Source organism: Camelus bactrianus, chromosome 6, assembly GCF_048773025.1.
Source record: "Camelus bactrianus isolate YW-2024 breed Bactrian camel chromosome 6, ASM4877302v1, whole genome shotgun sequence".
Classification (NCBI taxonomy): domain Eukaryota; kingdom Metazoa; phylum Chordata; class Mammalia; order Artiodactyla; family Camelidae; genus Camelus; species Camelus bactrianus.
In genome coordinates, this window is record NC_133544.1 from 30,508,842 (window position 1) to 30,534,737 (window position 25,896).

Here is a 25,896-nt window from a genome sequence, read left to right on the forward strand (position 1 = left end):
TATTTTAGGTGATAACTGAACTGAGACCTGAATGGGGGGAAAAAAAGTCAGCTGTGGGAAGATCCAGAAATAAAGGGTTCCAGGTTGAGGGAACAGAAACTACATAAGAATGTCACCAAGAAACTCAATTTCAATATATCCCCAACTGATCTCAACTTCCCTACTATTGTTAATTATATCCCCATCTCCAAGATCTTCCTCAAGCCTTATTATCCAGTTGCCAAGAGCTGTGGATTCCACAAGGTTTTTAGAATCCATTGAAGAGGTGCAGAATAAGCCATCCCAAAATATGCCACTAAAAGACACTGTTAAGAAAATGAAAAGTCAAGCATAAAAAGGGAGAAATGTTTGCAAAATATATTCACTATAAATGCTCTAATGACTCAGTAAGTCAAATTTTCCAATTTTTTAAGAGGCAAAAGACTTGAACGCTTACCAAACAAGATACATAAATGGCAAAAATAAACAGTTGGAAAGATACTCAACATCATTAATCATTAGGGAAATGATAATTAAAACTACAGTAAGATACGGGGATAAGAATAGACAGAAATTGATGGAACAGAATTAAGAGTCCACAAATAAACTCTCATATTTACAAGCAACTGATTTTCAACAAGGGTGTCAAGATAATTAAATGGGAAAAAAACAAGTCTCTTAAAATCGTGGTAGGGCAAATGGATATTCACAAGCAAAAGATGAGGTTGGACTCTTTACCATAATCAAAAATTAACTCAAAATGGATTAAAGACACACATGTAAGAACCCTATAAAACTTTAAGAAGAAAACAAGCATAAATCTTCATGACCTCAAATTAGGCAATGGTTTCTTAAGACAGGACATTAAAAGCACAAGCAACAAAAGGAAAACAGATAAATTAGACACGATCAAAATCTAAAACTTTGTGCTTCAAAGGACATCAAGAAAGTGAAAAGACAATCCCACAATGGGAGAAAACTTTTGCAAATCATTTATTTGATGGGGGACTTGTATCTACAATATAGAACAAATACTTGTGAAACTCTGCAATAAACAGACAAATAGTCTGCTTTTAAAGTGAAAAGAGGACCCGAAGAGACAGTTCTCCAAAGAAGATAAACAAATGGCCTTATTAAATAAATACATGAAAAGATACTCAACATTATCAGTCATCAGAGAAAAGTAAATCAAAACCATGAGACACCACAACACCCACAAGGATGGCTAGAAACAAAAAGATAAGTGCTGATAAGGATATGGGGAAACTGGAACCCTCATACACTTCTGTTGGGAATGTCAAATGATGCAGCCACACTGAAAAAGTCAGGCAATTCCTCAAGAGGCTAAACAAAGTTACTATATGCCCCAGCAATTCCACTCCTAGGATACAACCAAGAGAAATAAAACAAAATCCATACAAAAACCTTATATAAAAATGTTCACTGCAGCATTTATTAATACCAAAAAGTGGGAAAACCCCCAGATGTCTATCAATTGATGAATGGACAAATAAGATGTTGTATATCCATAATGAAATATTATTGGGTAATAAAAAGAAAGTACTAATACACGCTACAATATTGATGAAGCTTGAAAACAGAGCGAAAGAAGCCAGTCACAAAGGACCACATACTGTATGATTCCACTTATGAAATGTCCAGAATAGGCAAATTTAGAGAAAGTAGATTAGTGACTGCATAGAACTGGGTGTGGAAGTGGAGGAGATTATGGCTAAGGGGTGCAGATTTCTCTTGAGGGGTAATGAAAATGTTCTAAAATTGATTGTGGTGATGGTTGCACAATTCTGAATATACTAAAAGTCACTGAATTGTACACTTGAAATGGATGAATTGTATTTCTTATATGAATTACATCTCAATAAAGCTGTTAAAAAACACAATGAAATACCATTACAAAGACAACAAATGGCTAAAATTAAAAAGACTGGCAATACTAAGCTTTGGAGAGGATGTGGAGAAACTGAAACCTTCATACTGGTGAGAATGTGAACTGACAAGTCAGTTTGACAGTTTCTCAAAAAGTTAAACATACACTTATGATATAACCTAGTGATTCCATACAAGAGAAAAACATTTTTATTTGTAAAAACAAAGATTTATATGGAATATTCACAGAAGCATTATTAATAATAATAGCTTAAAATTGGACACATCTAAATGTCCTTCAGCTGGTGAATGGATAAATAAAATATGGAATACTATTCAGTAATAAAAAGAATGAACTACTGCTATATGCAACACAGATGGCTTCAAAAACATACTGCTAGACACAAGAGTATATACTGTATGATTCTAGTGTATGAAACTTCTAGGAAAGGCAAAATTAGTGCTAATAGAGAGAGCAGTTTACTGGGTTCCTGGAAATGGGGGTGGGAGCAGAAATTGGCCACAAAAGGAGATAAGGGAATTTTTTTTATGTGAAGGAAGTACAATAAATTTAATTTCAGTAATATCTACATGAGGATATAAACTTCCTGAAACTCAAACTGTACCTGTAAAACATGTGAATTTTATGGAATATAAATTATACCTCAATAAAGTTGTCCTCAAAATTCATCAAATTGAACACTTAAAATTAGTGAATTTTAATGTAAATTATACCTATTGAGTTGATTTTAAATTATACACTTAAAATTGCATCTTATTACATGTAAATTATATCTCAATGAAACACAATTATAAAAAATATTGCACATTCCAAAAAAAAGTCATACACTGACATCACATAAAAAACCCTATTCACTCAATAAATGTTTAACTCAATGCACAAATTTTAGTTTTTAACAATGAATGGCTGACACAACATCTTCACAGAGCAGGAACTTAGCTATACTTAAAACTAAGTAAACACAAGTCAAAACTCATTATTTTTTATTACTGAATAGTATTCTATATTTTATTTAGTTTATAGAATTAACCCTTGAACAACACAGGATATAGGGGTACCAACAACCCTCTGTGCAGTGGGAAATCCGTGTATAACCCATAGTCAGTCCTCAGTACAGGTGGTTCCTCCATATCCACAGGTCTGCATTCATGGATTCAATCAATCACGGACCCGTAGTACTGTAGTATTTACTACTAAAAAACACTACCTGTGAATGGACTTAGACAGTTCAAACCCATGTTGTACAAGGGTCGACTGTATTTGGGCTGGTCATGAAAGTATTTAGCTCAGAAATTATTACTGACATAATAAGCAAAAATATATAAACTCACCAAAGATTAAGGAAAACTAGTTTTTTAATTATTCTTTACAGAGAACTAAAATATTGTACTTTTTAAAATAAAAAATATTTGAAGTAAACCAAGTTCAATAGGTACAATGTAAAAAAAATGTTTTTTTCAGCTACAAAACAGATTTACACAACTGACAAATCAAGCCCCTGAAATTAAGAAAAAGACCAAGTGCAAATATCCTGGGTTTAGTTTTTAACATCCTGATGAGTCCTGTAATAAGGGTATTTCTAAAATTCTACCTAGTTCATGGTTTAGGTTTCAGATGAAGGTAACTTTATTAATCATCCAGATAACTGCATTCCAAAGAAGCCATTGTTATCCTCATAGCTTTAAAACTAACCATGTTTAGAATGTACTATGCCAGATAAATTTATAAAAAATGAAGCAAAATTCCTTTAATTGGAAAAAAAAAACTTTAAAGTAGAAATCAAATGAGTTAAGATTTCAAAGTGAAGTAGGGGTAACATATATTATAACTTAAGGCCACGTAAGTCATCTGCTCTCACAGATAAAAAAAAGAATGATGTGATTTCTGACACTCATTTCAACTGGGTATAAATAAGGTAATATCAGTAGCTTAGAAGACAAATCTTTCTCAGATGAAAACTTTCAGAGACTTGCAGCTCTGAATATTCCTGGCAAAACCTGTATAGAAAACTCATCTACAAAAGAAAGATTTTGTTTGCAAGTTCCTATTCTTGTCCCATAATTTTAAGCCATACAATTGCCTCGACACAAAAATAAAAAGACAACATGGAAAAAATAGCTGGAAAAGTAGTGCTGCATTTATAATTTGTTAAACATCTATATCCTGAAGTATTTATTTACCAAAGTTTATCAAATACTTATTTGTAAATATCATTTTGACTGTCTATTTAAACATTTTTGGATTACAGTGGTCCTCAACCAAGAGTGCTTCTGCCTTCCACTCGCCCCCCAACAGGAGAATTTTGACAATATCTGGACATATTTTTTTATTGTCAGGACTGGATTGAGGGGTGCTACTGGCATCTACTTAGCAGAGGCCAGGGATGCTGCTAAATATGCACAGGATAATGCCCCCGAAAGAGTTATGCAGTCCAAAATATGTCAATAAATGCCAACGTTGAGAGACCTTGAGTTAAAAAAGCAAACACGAACCCAAATTTGAGGCATTCACTCATTCAATAATTTTCAGTAAGGTTCTCATACTTCCAAGACAAAACTTTAAATAGTCAACTTCCTTGCTAACCACCTAACAGCTTATTTTCACTTTTGTGTTCCAACTCTTTTTCAAGTACTGTTGGTTTCCAAACAATAAATACCGAGGCTGAAAGATCCTTAAATATCAACTAATCTAGTATTTTTCAAAATGTTCAGGAAAGGATTTTGAGGGTCATCTTAGCAGTGGATAGGAAAATAAGAGCAGAAGTTCATTTTTGTCTTTCTTTTTAAGGTTCAAAGAGTAAGAAGGTCTGCTGACTTAAATGTTTAAATAACAAAACCTTAACCTGATGAATAACTCTTGTTTTACCAATGATGAAGAAAGGCCCAGAAAATTTAAGTCATTTGCCAAGGTGGCAAAGGTCAATAAACCCTGAAATTCAACAAGGTAATAAATGATTGCCATCAAGACAGCAACAGAGTAAATGGAATAAAAACTACTGCCAAATAAATTGCCTTACATTGTATACTGGAACCTGAGTGGGAAAGCAAATGCAATTTTAGTAATATATTCCAGCAATGATACATTCCCCTCCCTGCTCCCCCCCATCAAATGTTTACAATCTAGCCAGAGACTAAACATGCATATAAAATGATAGTCACATTAAGAGTGGCCCAAACAAGTTAAGGCTGAAAAAAAAGTATAGACAAAACATTTAAGGGTCAAGCTAAGTATTATTTACTGACTCTCTGTGTGCTGACATTGTGCTACCATACTTTATATAATTAATTCTCAACAATCCTACAAATTTAAGTACTACTGTTATCCCCAAAGACAAATGAGAAGACAGGTTTAAAGAAGCAAAGTATTTTACCCAAAGAGCACCTCAAAATAAACACTCAACAGTTGTAACAGGAACTCTTGTGTATACGGTTTCAAGTCCTTTGTATCATATAATCCTTACAACATCCTTGTATGTTATTTTACAGAGGACAAAAGTAGAATGATTATTTAAATGGTTTTGAGTAAGCAGTGATGGTGATGTTGGTTAGTATTAATAGAAGTAAAAGCAGTAGTACTTTTTGCCAGGCAAGGTGCCAAGAATTTCACATGTATCATTCTCATTCAGTCCTTCCAACTCCTCAAAGTTATCCTCAGCTTACAGATGTGGAAAACAAGTATGAAGAGGTTAAGTTGCTTCCCAAGGCCATAAACCCAAATGGCAGAGCCAAGTTCATATCAAGTCTGTATGACTTCAAAATAGAAGCTCTTCATTTCTGCCATACTTTTATTTAGTCTTATCTGATACTAAAAGGAAAGAAAGAAAACTTCTATTGATTATTCTCAGTGAAGGGTTTTGAACCTTCCTTCACTCGTCCATAGAGATCCTCTCTTTTAAACAAAGAAATTCTATGTAAAATACATTTTCAAATCCAAATACCTAATAGTCTCTTCTTACCTTTCTATGCCTAAAAATTTAACTTTGGCTATATGTATTCCCAGGGACCAATGGGACTGCATAATGAATAATCATTCACCCTGTTCCTTTACAAATCTGGATATTATCCTGTTACAGCAGTCACTTTGCAGTATTAAGAAGAGTTGGAGAAACAAACATCATTTTTTTAACTAGATGATAGTAAGTTCCCTATATTATTATGTAATATTCTATGAAATGAAAAGTATTATTTTTTTAATTCAGTGGGAAAATTCTCCATTTGCTTATTATATCAAACAGAAAGCTGAAGGTCTTTGGTGATATTCAAGACCACACGCTCATAGCAGGAGTTGGCTAAAAGCCAAACAGTATCAAAGATATCAAATGGTTGGTTACTTGAACTGCCCCATTATCACCTTCAACAACTTGGTAATGCAAGATTAAATGCATCCAAAAAGTTAGAAAAGTTTCTGAAAAAGGCCCTAAGACAAAAGGTAATTTACAACATTTTCAAACCGACTAGAAATGGATTATTAAACTTGTGGGATAAAATTACTTGCAATATGGCTTTTCAGTAATATTGCTACCAATCAAGGATATATATGGCCTAGCTGGAGAACAAGAACAGTCCTGATAAGGAACAGAGCCAGTGTAAGAGATAGAAGATAAAGCCAGAACTGACTCTGAATGCTAAGCTAAACTGTTTGAACATTCTCCTGCAAGCAATGGGAGACTATGGGTTTCTGAGTTTAAAAAAGAACCAAAATAATTGGTTTTTTAGAAAGTTAAATCTACTCTACACTGTAACCAGAGCTGACTAGGGGAAATTTAAGTAGAGCAGCCAACAGAGACAATGTGTTAATACTTTATGCATGGGAGGATAAAGGAAATAGCAGAAGAAAGGAAAAGAGATAATTTCAAATAATGCTTATAGTAAAGGATGATTTCACAGGCTTTGGAGACCAAGAACCAAATAAAATTCTAAAATACTGAGCATGACAATTGAACCTGGCAGAAATTATGGGACCTTAAAATAGGAAAATTCAAAATTCAAATTATTCTTTTTTTCTCCTTGGGAGGGAGAGAAAGGGGATGGGGGAAATCGGAGAGATGATAAATCCCATTTTAGAAGTACTGCATTTAAAGAGGGAATTCTGGTAGGCTATTAATTGAGACAGGGAACCAAAGGGGACAGGTTAAAAATGAAATTTGTAAGTAATTTACATATTCACATCTTATATTTGTAAAGCTTTTCAGTTTCTATAGTAAATTCAAGCACATTATCTCATTTGATTTCTACAGGTGCCCTAAAAGGTAAGCAAATCAGATATTCCCATTTTTTAGAAGATATGGAGGCTCTGCAAGTTAAGCCACAAAACTACAAGTAATAGAACAGGAACTAAAATCCAGATTCGTGAACCTGTATATGGATCCACAGTGCTAAGTTATATCCTATACCATACTGACTATAGGCTTCCTTTCAAAAATCACATAATTACATCATTCTTTTACCTTTAAAATATGATTATAGAAAACTCATCTTTCCTCCTCAACTGACTGCTTCATGAAATGAATTTTAATCTGATAATTAATTTCACTGATATATGTTAACAGACAATTTTACTATGGTGCCAGATTATAGCCACATAACATCTATTGCTCAGCTTCCACATACTCAGTTGGCCAAGCAGCAGAGGTAGTCAAGTGGAGAAGCAGAAGAAATCCAAGTGAATCTTCCTACTTATTTGAAAAGTGAAACTAAGCTACCAACATTCCACCTTCCTACTAACATTTAAAAAATGTTATTTTCTACTTTGGATTGTTCCAATTTCAGTATATGCTGCCAAAGTGAGCTACACTATCTTGACAAACTGTTTTAATAATAAAATATTAATGTATAGCTTGAAAAATGAGTACCATAAAAATACAATAGACTAGTTCCTGTGAGATAAAGTAGCTATTCCCCCTGGGGTCAAATTCAAGTACTGAAAATCATAACCTTGTAATATCCCTAAATATGTTAATAACTAATTATACCAACTCCCACCAATTCTCCTTCCATATACCTACCCCCAGCTTCTCCTTTCTCATACTACTACCTTAAATCATATATACATTATTTCTTTCATGGGTTTTTACTATGAACTTCTTTAAATAGTCACCCAAACTCTCTAGCTCCCAATCATTTTATTTTACCCAGTACTGCCTGATGAACTTTCCTGAAGCACACCTATTATGAAGTGCCCCTTTCTAAAGTTTTTGTTGCCTTTCCCCTATCTTAAGCTACTGTTTACTAGAGGTTTACTAAGTACCACTCATTCACTGAGCTAAGCACCCAGCATGCAACATCCGGTTTAACCCTCACAACCATTTCCTTGTTCAATTTTGTAATTTTGCAAAGATAAGTAACTTGGCCAATGTCAAAAGCTAAAAGTGGGGGAGGGTACAGCTCAGTGGTACAGTGTATACCTAGCATGCATTAGGCCTAGGTTCAATCCCCAGTACCTCCATCAAAAATAAACATATAAAAACTATTACCCCCCCTCAACAAAAAAACAAAAAGAAAAGAAAAGAAAAAGCTAAATGGCATAGCTGGGCCTCAAACTGAAGTCTGTGTGACTCTGGCACTTTAACAACTATTCTGTAGAACACATTTCAAATTCGTTAGCCTGGAATTCATGACTCCTCTTAGTCCTAGAATACTTTTCCCACTTTTTTTCTCTCTCCTCTATCTTGGGAATCAAACTACAGTTGACCCTTGGAACAACATGGTTTCAAATTGCACAGGTCCATTTATGTGCAGATTTTTTCCAACAGTAAATACTACAGAATGACAGGATCCAAAGTTGGTTGATACGGAGGAGGTTGATACAGGGAGCAGACTATAAATTATACTCAGATTTCTGACTGGGTGGAGGGGGAGTGTTGTTAAAGGGTCAGCTGTACTTGCCATTTCCAGTATAAGCCCTGCAAGTTCTCTCTTCCACAAGATTTACGGTTTCTTATACCTGGTAAAAAATCCTTTTTATCCATTAAAATTTTCCTCTTCCACTAAATGTCTTATGAAATCTCCCTTAATCCTGCCTGCTTGCTCCCATCCACAACTTACCCTACCCTTCTAGGGTAATCTGCTGTAGCATTTTACATATACATTTCACTCTCCCCATAAGTTATACTTCACTTTTTAGTTAAATCACTAATAAATCCCTATATTCCCTGGTAGAAAAATTGATATACTTTTTAATGTACATATTCAAACAAACCAGGTAACTTATTTATTTCTTTTTTTTTAGTGACATCCCTTCTGGAGCCCTCCATTCTCCAGCTCTAAACTGGCTGTTTTCTCTTTGCCCCGATCCACTCATCATCTTTCTCCATCAGCTCCACATCCAAGAAGGCTGACCTTCACAGACAGCATTACCTATGTTCTCCTGTCCTCTAGCCTCCCATGGGTTCAGCCAGGGGGAAGTACCCATAGGGAGGGAGGAGAGTGGTTGAGTTCTTCATTCCCCAGCTTCCTTCTGCAGTTTGGTAGGCGGTATGTTCCTCCAAGGCCTCATTTCTCACCAGGTGGCTCCTCTTTATAGCAGCAGCTCTTATAAAACCAGTAACTACTTTCTCCCTTGCTCTTTTAGGCCCAGGTTTAGCAGGCTGACTGAGGTTTCTAACCCTGGGATGCTTCACCATCCTTTTAGCTACCTTAACCCAACCCACACCCTAGTGAACGGTCCACTGATTACCAAACTCCCTCGCATTACTCAGGCTAGTTTTGCCATCTGTTTTCTGCATGGAATCTTACAAAAACATGCTCCAGTCTGAATTTATTCTCTAAGTCATCCGCATTTGTTCATCTTTGCCCTGAGAAATTCTTCCTTCTCTACTCCCTTCTTTTTGAGAGACCTCCAAAAGAGTCTTAAGAAAGGGTATAGGAGGTAAATTTTTTAAGACCTTGATTTACTTGGTACTAGAGCAGATCACATCCTCTTTGAGTTACGCTTTTGCATCCTTGTCCCGAACCTTAATTCCTCACAGCTTCTCAAGACTTCTGGCTCTGCCTTTTTGTTGTTTTCTGCAAGTAAATATTTATAGTGAGAGTGGCCTTTTTCTTCCAATTAGAATGGGAAGAAAAAAGGTAGCCTAAATATGTAAAAATATTGACTTTGGTATAAGGTTTCTGTGTGTCTTTGAGCGACCAATCATGCCCAGTGTTGGAGACAAAACAAGAAAACAGACATTATGTACTGCTTATACTATAAATCAGCACAATGTTATAGAGGACAATTTTGCACCTATGTATCAAATTTTTAAAAATAAACCCTCATTATCAATTCCTTTTCTAGAAATTTATCCAATAAAGTATGTCTGGAACCATTTGAGTATGTTACTCTACTTTTTCAACTGTAAAGTTAATGAAAGATAAATACAGATCAAGTATTTCCAACCAAAATTTACCATTCTAATTGAGATGTGCCATCAGTGTAATATACATTCCAGATTTTGAAGACACAGTGTGGAAAAAAATGTAAAACATCTCATTAATTATTTTTTGTATTTAATTCACGTAGAGATGGTAATTTTTTATACATTGTGTTAAACAGAATATACTATTAAAATGAAATGTCACCTGTTTCAAAATTGTTTGATGTGGCTAGTAGAGCATGAAGCTCTATGTGAACTGACATGAACAAAGGCAAGTGAATAAAGTAAGCTTCAGAATGGTGTTTATGTATCATCCCATTTTTACACAAATGCACATAAAAGTATGTTTATAAAATTATTAACAAAAAATCTGGAAGAATATGTGCAATACTGTTTTCACTTAATGTCTCTGAAAAAGATAATATACCTCTTAAGTCTTACTTCCTACTTATACTTCTGAACAATTTGAATATCTTACAAAATATTAACAAAAATTACTTTTGTAATATAGGGGGAAAAACACATAGATAAACTTTTTTGAAAGAAAAAATATAGAAACTTTAAACTACAACTATCTTCTTAAAATACCTAAAAATTAGCAGAAGCAATAAAGCTCTTTCAAGATTTCTAGCACCATTAGGGAAAGAGTAGAAATCAAAACATTATCCCTAAGACCCTAAACTATTTTTACAAACAATGCAACAATAAGTAAGGATTTCTAAATAAAGCACTTAAACAATCACTAGGATCATGACTCTTTGGTGGGCAGGACTTCTTCCTCTGTAACACAAAAATGAATATGTTACATCTTAAATTTAAAAATGAGAGGAAACCAGTTCACCAAAGGAAAAAGAGCATTAATTTTAAGAAGAATTCCAAAAGGGACCAATAACACTTTGCAATACAGTAAGTTCATAATTGTGACTGCATCAATTCTCTCAGCACAATGACAAATTCAAAGAATCCTGATTACCAAACTCACATGGCTATTGCTTTGTCTTTCTAGCTGCCTATTTCTATGCCTATTTTATATAGATCTTCTCCTTTAATCTTGGGGGTCAATCCTTTAGTCAGTTACTTTCCCTGAAACACATGTGTCCCAAGTTTCAGGTCTCTAAAAATACAATATAATACAATATAAGGACACCAACTTTTGACCTCTAGTGATTCATAGCTTACTAGAGAAAAACTATATTCCAAAGGTCAGCAAATTAGTAGATGATTACCTCTGCCTAGATGGCTTATTGGTATGCAATTCAACAACTGGCCATTAAAAAAAAAGAGAGAGAGAAATAGAATAATTTTCCACATCACTGAAGAAATATCACACAACCATTTCAGAGTTATTAGAACAAGAAATCAATAATCAATAGAGTGTATTTTCAGAACCAGAAGTACAGTTGTATCATCAAAACAGGTAAGGAGAAGATCTGGGAAGGAAGAAGACTGATGAAGATACAAGTGTCACAAAATTTAGAATACACTGAACTTCTAGTACTAAAGAATTGCTGACTGAGGTTATGAGTCATGTTCTGATTTCCAGCAGTCTTAGAAGGCAGGAAGACATAAAGGGGATATTATGCAGTAAGAAATACGAACAAAAGGTCAATCTTAAAAATTACTGTACAGAAATCCTATCGTTTTAAACGGTTACTAAATTACACTTTCATTCAACAATGTTAAGTACCCATCTGGTACAAAAATGTGGGATAGTCATTGGCAAGAAAAAGATCGCTAAGTCAGAGGTCTTATCCTTAAGGAACCTAAAATCTAGTATGGAAAAATAGATAAGTAAACAAGCAAGCAAAAAGACAAAACCTCTATACAACTGCAGTGATACTTGGTAAGTGCTGTACTACAACTGCAGAAACCGCTACAGGAATTACCTGCAGAGGAAGAGCATCCTAAGAAAACTTGTAGAAATGGGAAAGAACGTTAAGACCCAAGACAGATATGAAAGGCTTCTATTACACCAAAGGGAAAAAGTAAACAAAATATTAATGCAACCACATGACATGAATAAAATTAAATGCTTTCTAAACATAAGATTTTAAATCTCCATAATGAAACTCAACTCTGCAAAGTGTTATTTTTTAAGTCTATTTAAAAATGTGTAGTCAAAATGACCTAGTAAAAAAACACCCTAGAGTAATGCTTGAGAGTCAATAAGAGAAACTGAGAAGGCTGAGTAAAACTTGATCTCACTACACATGTAAGCTGTTTATAAATAGGGCAACAAATTGTTTCCCTCCACTGACTTTCACTATTATTTCAGAGACAAAAACTTTACCTCAAAAAATTTACAATTATTCATCAATGACTCAGTCTGTGACATCCAATTCACACAATTCCTATAAAATTGCTCAAATTACTGATAATCACACAATCTATTTAAAATATATTTACTAAAACACAATGCAGTTCATTGCTAGTCCATGTAAATGTCATAAACCAGGTTTGTATTTTTTCTATCTCTTTTCTGTGGATAGCATTTATGGAGTGCTTAATATACACCAGGTATTATGCTAATCATTCTTGATACATTATCTCAATTCTCAAAATAAGGTTCTGAAGGGAATCAGAATATTCCACCCCAAAATGTGACACTGTAAGGATTATTCTGCGCTAAAGGCAATTAAGAAACAGCACACAGAAAACAAAACAAAACAAAACAAAACAAAACAAAACAAAACCCTCTCTGCCCTTCCCTATCAGGTTCAAAAAGCAGGGCATAAATTTCCCTTTTTAAAGGTAACACAAATTTCCATTTGTAAAGGTACCAGAAAGAGGACTCAAACCGGGGAGTTGACTCTTATCAATGGAGAAGAAACCAACTTAAATCTGCATAACAAACCTTACTAAAATAACCTTTATATTCCTTTAGTTCCCCACTACATATTCACCTTCCCACAATTTTCAACCCCTAAAAGCCTCTTTTCGTTTATCTTGTCACTATTCCACAATTTATCACTCAGTCTCTCTGCTTTGGTCTTCTCTTTTCTGAAGGCCTCCATATGCATACATAATAAACAATTTCTCCTGTTAATCTGTCTTTTGTCAGTTTAATCTGCAGGGCTGCAGACAGTGAATCCAGAAAAAAAGAGAAAAAGGTTTTTCCTTTCCTACAGCCTTCTTTTTCTTTTTCTTTTGTTTTAAACTGAAATATAGTCAGCTACAGTGTGTCAATTTCTGGTGCAAAGCATAATGTTTCTTTCAGTCATACATATACATACATACATTTGTTTTCATATTCTTTTTCATTATAGATTACTACAAGATGTTGAATATAGTTCTTTGTGCTATATAGAATTTTTTTATTTATCTGCTTTATATATAGGTTAGTATTTGCAAATCTAGAACTCCCAGTTCATCCCTTCCCACCCCTACCAAACCCCCAACCCTGCCCCAGTAACCGTTAAGTTTGTTTACCATGTCTCTGAGTTTCTCTTTTACAGATAAATTCATTAGTGTCTCCTTTTACCTTTTTAGATTCCACATATGATACATGAATTTTTCTTTCTCTTTCTGGCTTACTTCACTTAGAATGACATTCTCCAGATCAATCCATGTTGCTGCAAATGGCATTATTTTATTCTTTTTATAGCTGAGTAGTATTCCATTATATATATATACCACAGCTTCTTTATCCAGTCATCTGTTGGTGGGCATTTAGGTTATTTCCATGCTTTGGCTATTGTATATAGCGCTGCTATGAACATTGGGGTGCTTACATCTTTTCAAATTTGAGTTCCCTCCAGATATATGCCCAGGAATGGGATTGCTGGATCATGTAGTAAGTCTATTTCTAGCTTTTTGAGGAATCTCTATACTGTTTTCCATAATGGCTGCACCAAACTGCATTCCCACCAATAGTGTAGGAGGATTCCCTTTTCTCCACACCCTCTCTAGCATTTATCGTTTGTGGACTTTAATGATGGCCATTCTGACTGGTGTGAGGTGATACCTCATTGTCCTATAGCCTTGTGAATCAGGCACTAATACAACCTCCATTCTGCAGAGAAGAAATCAGACTTTCACAGGTTAACCTGCCCAGAGTTACACACAAGTCAAGAAGGTATTTCAGCACAAGTCTGACTCTATAGTCTGGGTACTTAATCAATGCAAGGTTTGTAACTATAATGTCTATCGGTAGGGCCCACAGAAAAGCAAGAAAAAGCCATTAGCAAATTCATCTCTTCATATCTTTGTAAAGAAAGTTAACTGAGAACACTCCCCATCATTAGACACGTGTATGGCCAACACAGGATAAATGGAATTGTTTTGAATCTCAAAAATCTCTCAGGTGACTAGGTTAATTCAGTCTCTGGGATTAAACTCACAAATAAGGCTAAGGCTTAAACAAGTAAATAGTTAAAAAGTGCAAACTGATAACATGCATTTACTATGTGCCATATTAAGCAGTGAGATACTAAAATAAAAAGACACAACCCCAACCCTTAAGGAACTGACAATTTACAGATTCAAAGTTCTTCACTTTCAAGTACAACTTAAACACGAACTCAAAGATGGTCTTCCTAAAAAAGATTTTAATCTTAACAAAAAAAAGTGTTGAACAATGTAAGTCTTAACACAGGCTAAAATACAAAGTAGAAAAATCCAAGTGCTCTGGAGTCAAACGAACTGAATTCAAATTCTTGCTATCACTTAAAATAGGACTGTGGATAAAACAATCTCTCTGAGCCTGTGTTCTCTCACAAAGTTGTTAGTACTTAAAACTGTATACAAAGGATTTGACATATCACATAACACATTAAGTGATGGGCAGAGGATAGAGTTCTGAGTAGGAGTTAGGGGAAAGCAAAAAGTACTGTGATTTCGCCAAATGAACTACTACTCTCACTACAAAATTTAAGTATAAAAGGGTAAGGTATAAAAGAAAAAACTGTCCCTTTAAGATGTCTACAAAATCATCAAATTTCCTTTCAGAAACTCTTAGGTATCTACTGATTACTTTTAAGTGAATCATGATTTTGAAAAATATCTCCAGGTTTCTTGTATAGTCCTGAGATGAATCATGTAAGTCAGTGGTTGAAATCTGGGGTTCATGATCTAATTTCCATGAATTCCTTGATGGTATATGCACAACAGAGTGTGTTGTGTGTTTCAGGGGAAGGACCCAAATGACCGTAAGATTCACAGAAGATTAACAGACAGTTAACTTTACATGTCCAGTATTTATCAAGTGGAATTTATACAGTTTTCAGTGTAAGACAATTTGAAGAAACTCAATAGTTTGGTAATGGAAATATATATTATTAAAATGAATCACACTGAAAAAGAGTATGGCATTATCTGGTAAGTTGACCAGGCCCATATCGTATCATCCAGTAACTTCATTTCCAATAATATACTTTAGAACAGCAATGTTCTGCAATAATGGAAATATTCTATATCTGCATTGTGCAACAACATAGCCACTGGCCATATGTGGCTATCAAGCACTTGAAATGTGGCTAGTGCAACTAAAGAGATGAATTTTTAACTTTAGTTAATTTAAATTTAGTCACATGTGGCTAGTGGCTACTATACTAGGGGCCAGATCCCTAGAGAAACATATACACCATGATAAATAAACATACAGGAAGCTTCACGGTAACATTACTCATAATAACCAAAAACTAGAAACAACTCACAGGTCCACCAACAGTAATACAGTTAAATGAATTGTGGCACATTATTTAAAAAAAAAACAAAAACTTCTCATTCTATGACATTATAAATACACTCCTAAAACTCATTTCCATATTATTTGAGCAATTCTGTGATTCTGCCTCAAACAACTAATAAATTATCTTAATACAACCTAATCTCTAAGGGACTGTTCACACTTACTTCAAAATTAGACCTTTGAGGGCAGTGACTTCATCTAATACTTCTCTATGTCCTGCCCAAAGTCTCCACATTGTAAATATTCAGTATTTACCTCTAATTTTCTGAATAAACTAGTTAGGAAATTTGAGGCAGACAAAAGTGTGCAAAAGTGAATGATCATTACTTGTAGAACAAAAAAACCCCAACATCTGATATATAAATATCATACAGATAATATAACCAATGTAAAGCAAAATTTTAAAAATCTGCTTAAAAATAGCAAGTTTTCTTTCACATTAATTATAATAAAATTATATTCTAAGCTCTAACTGTATTCAAACAATAATATAAAGCTTTCTTAGCAAACCCTGATAAGACTTTGCAGCAACTTCTGTTTAAGCTTTAGAGGGGAAATGGAAAATGTGGGACAGGAAAACTAGATTTCTGGGAGTCCAGAAGCAGGTAACAACAGAGCTAACAAACCAGGCAATGGTGCAATGAAAAGAATACTGAAAAGTTTCTAAGTCTGGTAGAAGAGCTCCAACCCCAGTTCTGCTACTAGGACAAAATTATTCCAACAGCCACCTACATGGCATCTCTGCCTCTGATCTGTGAAGGAGCATAGGTTTTTTGGAGGGGGGAGGAGTTAAAAATCTCAAATCCAGCTCTATCTTGACAGAAACTCAGAAAGAAAGAAAAGACAATTTTCTGAAGCTTCCCTTATATCCTAAATATTACACAAAAATAAGTACCTAAATATGGGTACTCTTTAAGTGCAACCAAATCCTAGCACAGCACCCAGTTCAGTTCACTCATAGGAGGCAGTCAATTAATTTAAATGAATGCAATCCAAAGGCAGTTCTGAAGCACAAAAACTATATAAATAGGTCAAATTAAAGTAATGCATTTTATGTGACATCAAACATTTTCTGTGACAATGTAAAACTCTCAAAACATGAAATATATTTCAACACAAATTCTCAATTTTTTCATGTGAAGTTTCTGATACTATTGTGAAGCCAAGTAGTTATAACGTACATTCCCAAAAAGTGTAATTCAAAAGACAAATTAGCTATAACTATAAACGCAACTATAATTTCTAATATTTGGAATAATTAATCAGATATGAGCTGTAAAATACCATAAAACAGTGGGGTGGAGGGAGGAAATACTTATTATTTACTACGTGTCAGAATATTTTGCTCAGTGCCTTCCACACCTTATTTTAGTTTTTCCAATCATCTTCTGAGATGGCCACACATTAAAGATAAGGAAAGTGAGGGCTTGGCTGGGAATTACAGTACAGTATACCTTCCGCTTTAGCCGATCCTAAGCATCTTTCTGCTACATTACTACAATTATTTTCATTTCTAATGCTGACTTTCTGCCCAAAACCAAAGTAGGCAAACTAAGCCCCTAGGCCAAATCAAGCATATCCTGTTTTTGTAAGTAAAATTACTGGAATATAGTCACATTTGTTTGCACTGTAACAGCAGAGTTGAGTACCTGCAACAGAAGTGATATGATCTGCAAAGCTTAAAATATTTACTATCTGGCCTTTTATAGAAATTTGTCAACCACTGCCTTAAAGGTTCAAAAATGCCAAGAACCTCAGAAGCCTCAAAACTTCAATGGGGTTTCTGAGACAACTAATTAACCTAAGGAGGAACTTTAAAATTGTACGAGAGAATCTGCTTGAATTTGTATACTAGTTAAATCATATAAGCTCAAATTTATAGAAATGATAAAATTAAACAGCTTGATTATGAAGTTACTGAAACTGTTCTTCAAAATTACACTGTTTTCTGCACCAATTCACATTCCCACTAACACTGTAGGAGGGTTCCTTTTTCTCCACACCTTCTTCAGTGTTTATTAGTAGACTTTTTAACGATGGTCATTCTGACTGGTGTGAAGTGATACCTCACTGCAGTTTTGATTTGCATTTCTGTAATAATTAGCGATACTGACCATCTTTTCACGTGCCTTGTGGCCATCTGGATGTCTTCTTTGGAGATATGTTCTATTTAGGTCTTCTGCCCATTTTTTTGATTGGTTTTTTTTGTGTGTGTGATATCAAGCTAAGTGAGCTATTTGTATACTCTGGAAATTAGTCCCTTGTCTACTGTGTCATTTGCAGGTATTTTCTCCCATTCTGTAGATTGTCTTTTCATTTTGTTTATGGTTTCCTTTACTGTGCAAAAGCCTTTAAGTTTAATTAGGTCCCATCTGTTTATTTTTGCTTTTATTCCCATTACTCTAGGAGTTGGTTTGAAAAAAATACTGCTGCAATTTATGTCAGAGAGTGTTCTGCCTGTGTTTTCCTCTAGGAGTTATATAATATCCGGTCTTACACTTGAATCTTTAATCCATTTTGAGTTTGTACATGGTGTTAGAGAATGCTCTAATTTCATTCTTTTACATGTAGCTGTGCATTTATTGAAGAGACTATCTTTTCCCTGTTGTATGGTTTTGCTTCCTTTTTGTAGATTAATTTACCATAAGGTTGTGGGTTTATTTCTGGACTTTCTCTCCTGTTCCATTAACCTATGTGTCTATTTTTGTGCCACTACCACACTATTTTGATTACTGTAACTTTGCAGTATAGTCTGAAGTCAGGGAGAGTGATTTCTCCAGCTCCACTCTTCTTCCTTAAGATGGTTTTGGCTATTCAAGGTCTTTTGCATTTCCATACAAATTTAAAACATTTTTGTTCCAGTTCTGTGAAAAATGTCATTGGTAATTTGATAGGAATTGCACTGAATCTGTATATTGCCTTGGGTAGTATGGCCATTTTAACAATATTGATTTTTCCAATCCAAGGATATGGTGTATCTTTCCATCTGTTTGTGTCATCTTCAATTTCTCTCATCAGTGTCTCATAGTTTTTGGAGTACCAGTTCTTCACCCTCTTAGGTAGGTTTATTCCTAGGTATTTTATTCTTTTTGATGTGATGGTAAATGGGATTGTTTCCTTAATTTTTTTCCTGATATTTTGCTGTTAGTGTATAGAAATGCAACTCATTTCTGTATATTAATTTTGTATTCTGTAACTTTACTGAATTCACTGATGAGCTCTAGTAGTTTTCTGGTAGCAAACAGTGCTGCCACTATGGAGGACACTATAGAGGTTCCTTAAAAAACTAAAAATAAACTTACCATATAAATCCACTGCTGGGCATATATCCAGAGAAAACTATAATTCAAAAAGACACATTTACCCCAATGTTCATAGCAGCACTATTTACAATAGCCAAGACATGGAAACAACTTAAATGCCCACTGACAGATGACTACATAAAGATGTGGTGTGTGTGTATGTATGTATGTATGTGTATGTGTATATAGTGGAATATTACTCAGCATAAAAAAGAATGAAATAATGCCATCTGCAGCAACATGGACAGACCTAGAGATTATCATAGCAAGTCAGGGAAAGACAAATATCATATGATATCACTTTATGTGGAATCTAAGAAAAATGATACAAATCTTATTTACAAACCAAAAATAGACCCACAGACATAGAAAACAAACTATGGTTACCAAAGGGAAAAGGGTAGGGGAAGGATAAATTAGGAGTTTGGGATTAACAGATACATATTACTATATATAAAATAAGTAAACAACAAGGAGCTACTGTATACACAGAACTAATTCAATTTCTTGTAATAACATAGGAAAGAATCTGAAAAAAATACATGTACGAATACATATAACCGAATCATTTTGCTGTACACCTGAAACTAACATTGTAAATCAACTACATGTCAAAAAAAACAAAAACAAAAAAACTCTTCTATAGTCTGAACTGATGAAGGAAAAACCTCACAATTTAAAATATTAAAATATATTTAATAACCATGCATCTTTTTACAATGTACCCACTTTTTCATGAAAGAACATCTTCAGCATAGCTAAACAGAGCCTGGCTTTTCCTTACAAGTACTTTATCTTATATTTCAAGTCATACTTTTTGATTTAATGCAGTCACTGAATACTTTATACTTGGACCATGCCAAACATTCATATGATTACTCAAGGTTCTATAGTTAATTTTCTGGTGTTGAGGAAGAAGCCTGTTTTATTCTGTTGTTGTGAAATTCCCACTGTTTCATTCCACGTAATAATCTCCTAATTAAATATCATCTTCATTCAAAATATACTCCACTATCCAAATACATTTAAACAACTTGCCTAAATTAAGTCATCATAAGGATTGTTTGGTTATAGTGTTACAAATAATATTTCCTTTCTTCATTTAGTAATTTTAAACAAGATCCTCTAGTGGTAAAGTACAGTCTACAAACTCCAGTATAGATCGATCAAGAAAACTTAAGTCCTACCAACATGTAAAATGTACACAACTGTTAACGAATATTGATTCCTCTGACTTTATAAACACTTTGATTCACAAAGTATTATATTGTTTCCTTCTTTATTTTTAAGAAAAATGCTAATGTCAAAGAAAAATAATCCAAAATGATTGGTTTGCAACAACTCAGGAGTTATTCCCAGAAACATGCAAGGCTGCATCAACATTTGAAAACCAGTCAGCGTAATTCACCATATTAACAGATTAAAGGAAAAAATCAACATGATCACCTCAATAGGTGAAGAAAGGTATCTGACAAAATTCAACATCCATTGATGATTTAGAAAACAAAAAACCCTCAGCAACCTCAGAAGGAAACTTCCTTAATCTGATTTAGAGAATCAATAAAATGACCTACATGTAACATATTTTAAAGGTGAAAAACAATGCTTCATGGCAAGGATATTCCCTTTTAACACTCCTATTCAACATCTCACTGGAACTCCTAGCCAGTGCAAAAGGTAAGAAAGAAAAAAAAAAAAAAAAGACATACCAGAAAGAAAGGAACATTTCTTTATTCATAGATGACATGACTGTCTCCTTAGAAAACCTCAAAAAATTTACAGAAAAAAAAAAAAAACTCCTAGAAGTAATAATGAGTTTAGGGGAAAAAAAAAAGACTCAGGACACAAAGTCTATACACAAAAATCAATTATATTTCTACATAGTAGCAATGATCAACTGGAAGCCCAAGTTCTTAAAAGTGATTATTTACAAAAGACTAAAAAATTTAAACACTTAGGTATAGATCTAATAAAACATTTGCAGGATCTATATGTTGAAAACTACAGCACACTCATGAAAGAAATCAAAGACATAAACAAATAGGGAGAAATACCATGTTCAGAGATTGAAAACTCTATCTTGTTAAGATGTCAATTATCAAGTTGATCTATAGATTAAACACAATCTCAATCAAAATCGTAGCAGAAATTTTTTTTCATGTCAACAAGCTGATTTTAAAATTTAAGCAAAAGAACTAAGACAGCTAACACAATTTTGAAAGAATAATAAAGTTGGAGAACTCACATTACCTGGTTTTAAGACTTAATTTTAAAGCTACAGTAACCAAAACACTAATACTGGCAAAAAAACATAGACAAATAGATCAATGGAACACAAGAGTCTAGAAACAGACCCACATAAATGTAGTCAAACGGTTTTTGACCAAGAGACAAAGGGGATTCAATGGAGAAAGAATCATCTTTTTAACAAATGGTCATTGAACAACTTGACAAATAAATTCAATCTAAACCTCTCTTTACACAAAAATTAACACAAAATGTAACAAAGATCTAAATGTAAAATACAAAATTTTTAGAAGAAAACACAGGAGAAAAATCTTTGTGACTTTGGGTTAAGCAAAGAGTTGTTCTACACAGTATCAAAAGTAAGAGCCATAAGAGAAAATACTGGTACTTTGCACTTCATCAAAATTTAAAACTTCTGTACTTCAAAAGACACTGTTAAGAAGGATGCAAAAGGCAAGCCACAGGCTGGGAGAAAATCTTTGCAAATCACGTATAAAGAACTCTCAAAACCAGACAGCAAAATTAAATTTAAAATGGGAAGAGATTTAACAGTTGGCAAATAAGCACAGAAAAGATGCTTATCATTATTATTCATAAGAAAAATGCAAATAAAAACCACAATGAGATACTGCTACAAACCTATTAGAATGACTAAAATTAAAAAGACTCATCATACCAAGTGCTGACAAAGATGTAAAGTAACTTAACACTTATACATTTCTAGTGGGAATACGAAGTGGTTCAGCCTATTTGGACAACAGTTTTACAGTGAAGTTTCCTATGATGCTGCTGTAACAAACTACCATAAACTTAGTGGCTTAAAACAACATAAATTTATTATTTTACAGTCCTGTAGGTTAAATATCCGACACAAGTCTCTCTGGGCTAAAAGCAAGGTGTTGGCAGAGCTACATTCTTTTCTGGGGGTTCTAAAGGTTAATCCATTTCCTGGCTTCTTCCAGCTTCTAGAGAACACAACATTCCTTAGCTCATGTCCCTACTTCTCCACCCTCAAAACAAGGAACTCTGCCATTTCTCTGGTCCTGCTTCCATTGTTACATCTTTCTGACTCTACTAATTCTCTTTCCATTTTAAGGACCTTTGTGATACACTGGGCGCACCTGGATAATCCCAGAATAAACCCCCTAAAGTCAGATGATTAATTCCATCTGCATCTTTAATTCACCTTTGCCATGTAACCTCATTTATTCACAGGTTCCAGGGATCAGAACATCTTTGTGGGCCATTATTCTGCCTACTATAGTTTTTTGGCTTTTTTAAATAAAGTTAAACATACACTTCCCACATGACCTAGAAATTTCACTTCTAGGTGCTTACCTAAAAGAAATGAAGACTAATGTTTCACACAAAAACCTGTTGGCAAGATTTACAACAACTTTATTCATAGTCCAAATAAACAAAAAACTCAAATGTCTTTCAACTGGTGGATGAATAAACAAAAACTGTGATACATCCACACAATGGACTACTACATTCAGCAATAAAACAGAAAGAACTGCTGATACACTCAGCAACATGGATGAACAAGCAAATGTATTATGATCAATGAAACAAACCAGACTCAAGGTTAAATACTGTATGATTCCATTACCTGATATTCTAGAAAAGACAAACTATAAGGAAAGACAGCAACCATTAGCTACCAGGGTTATAGGGTGGGGGAAACAGTTGACTACAAAAGAGTAGCTCAAGGGAATTTCAGGTGGTGGAACTGTTCTGTATCTCGATTTTGGTAGTTGCACAGCTCTACACAATTGTCAAAACAATTGTACAACAAAAATAGTTAATTTTATTTCACATAAATTAAAGTTGAAATCTTTGTGAAAGAAAGAAAATAAACATATTTCTCACTCATCAGATTGGCAGAAATTTAAAAATTTGACAATGCCAACCTGACAATTCCAAGTGTGGACAAGGATGACTCATAAACTACTGACAGGAATGTAAACTGATACAACTTCAGAGGATAATTTGGCTGCAGGTAGTAAAGTTGAACATACACATCAACCTATGGCCCAGCAATTCATTCTAGAGAAAACTTCATACATGTGTTCAAGGAGACACGCACAAGGATGTTCATTATACATTGTTTGAAATACTGAAAAATTGAAAACAACCCTTCAGTAAGGGAATGAATTAACTGTGGTTAGCAGTTATTTAAAAAAGAAAAGGAAAAAAAAATCAACCCTGCTTGGTCCATGTATGATTTTGAGAAGGGTAACTTACTGGTTTATTTAACAATAGTATATAGTGAAAAGAACACTGTACTTGGAATCTGAAGGCAAACATTTTAGCATTTAGTTTCAACTCTGCCACTAACTCGTCTGTCCATAAACCTCACTTTCCTTTTCCTGGAAAATGAAGAGGTTAGGCTATACATACAACTACTAAGGTTATTTCCAACTCAACTAGAATACTGATACATAAAATAGATCAAATTTCTTGGTATGTCTGTGATGAGCTTTTTAGTTAAGATAATAATTCAGAAAGAATATATAAACTCCTAAGCTCCAGTAGTACTGACTTGGGTAACCCTCAGGTAAAACTTTTATATCCTTTCACATTTTAACTTTCTAAAACAAGTTAATATTATTAATGAGCCCATCTTATCAAGTTCAGGTCTGTCAGGCAAAAGTCATTCAAATATATGGTAAGGTTTACTTAATTTTATTTTAACAAAGATAAAATGATGAAATGCTTTCCGTATTTTTTGCCTATTTCATCTATAAAGTTCCTACATTATAATTTAATAGCTTCCGCCTGCTACAATAGTTTAAAAAGCCTCTTAAAGCTTGTAATATGCCAAGTCCACAGGGATCTAGTAAAAAAAAAAATAGTTCATAATCCAAAAAAGCTTACCTAACAATTTCATTACCACCAATACTTATACTTCAAAGACACCAATAACCAACATGCCATTTGTTACTACTGTAGAATTTAATAGGCTATTAACTTCTGGTATTATCCAAAAACAGTTAGAATACTATCATTAACACATATGACTTTTTAAAAAATTAGCAATATTAACGCCTTTTACCTTGTCAGTAAAATCAAAATTTCAAAATTCTTGTTCTATGGGCTTTCCAAATCCAAATTCTCAACAATTCTAAACGAGTACGGAGATAAAACACACACTATATACTAATTTGAACGCCAGCTGCCAAGAAAAACCTTTCGACTGAAACCTAAATTCTGAACACCTTTCTGTATGTCAAACAACCAAACAGAAGGTGAATTATTATTATTAGAAAGTTACATAATCTGTACCAAAGATTGTTTAAAGCGCCTTTCAATTAAAAGCAGCTTACAACAATTTACAGGCTTCAAAGTTCACCCTGCAAACTTAAACTTATCAGAAACCATGAACGAGATTAGGCTTTTCTTTAAAAATGGTTACAAGGAAGTAGGAACTGTTTGTTTATTTGTTTAAAGAATGCAACGAGAAGCCGAATACCAGGAGCTGAGTCAGGCAGGGGAACGCCGACTACATTCCGCCTCCTAAAGGAAAGTGTTCTTCGCCCCACGGATTTCCCGGACCCGTCCTGGAGGGAGTCCTGGGAGTCGCGAACTCGGGGGCGGGGGCGCAGAGAACAGGCGACTCCCTGCAACTCGGGCCGGACGGGCTGGAGCCCCCGCCAAGGCGGGTTGCTCGCCAAGGCAGAGGGAGCGGGCACCGCCAGACAGCGTTCCTCCGGGGGACAAAGGTTGGGCTCACGCCCTCCACGGCCGGCGCAGCTCCCGCTGCCTGGAGCGGCGGGAGAAGCAGCCCGGGTCCCGCCCGGGCCCAGCTCGCGGGGGAGGGGGCGAGCCCCGCCGCCCCTCCCCCGCCCGCTCGCCGGGACCTGTTGATTAAGACCTCCACACCGAGCCGCTGCCGGTCCGCGTCTTACCTCCGCGCCACGGCGGCCGCCGCTCTTCCCGCCCCGGCCGCTCCTAAACACTGCAGGAACAGCAGCTCTCCAGCCGCACTTAAAAAACTGGATAAAGAATCCAGAAACTCGCGATTCCCCACCTCACAATCCTTAGTCCCCGCCCCCGCCCCACCGCCAGTCGCCGCCGTCGCCGCCGCCGCCAGCGACTCCACCTCGAGACCGCGCGAGACCGGCCCCCGCGGCAGCCGCGAGACCGCGCACGCGCCCCCGGGACTCTGGCGCAGCTGGCGCGCCTATCCCAGTCGCTCTTCCGCGCGCCCGCCCGCGATTAGGCGCAGAAGCTGGCGCGGTTCGCCCAATCCCGAGCCGGCGCGGAAAGAGGGCCCGCTCATTGGTCGGCCCCGCTGCTCCCGAGCGGCCGGTCGCGCGCGCACTCGCGCGCCTCTAAGTGGAAAACGCGAGGTGCTTCGGGCTCTCGGGCGCTCGGGAACCGGTCTGGGATAGAGCCCGCGGGCCAGGTTATG

The 25,896-nt window shown here is 35.3% G+C and overlaps 1 protein-coding gene across 4 annotated transcripts in view; it reads right to left on the reverse strand.

The window, feature by feature from the left end:
• The window catches only part of PALS1 (protein associated with LIN7 1, MAGUK p55 family member), a 78,521-nt gene extending 52,936 nt beyond the window's left edge, over window positions 1-25,585 (reverse strand). Inside the window, exon 1 of one of the 4 annotated variants that reach the window (XM_074365365.1) lies at window positions 25,391-25,585. The gene's annotated coding sequence lies outside the window, so the exon portion shown is untranslated. Of the gene's footprint in view, window positions 1-24,954; window positions 25,325-25,390 lie in introns of those variants that run through there. The other 3 variants (XM_074365367.1, XM_074365366.1, XM_074365368.1) reach the window with 3 other exon arrangements.
• Window positions 25,586-25,896: the final 311 nt, after the last annotated feature.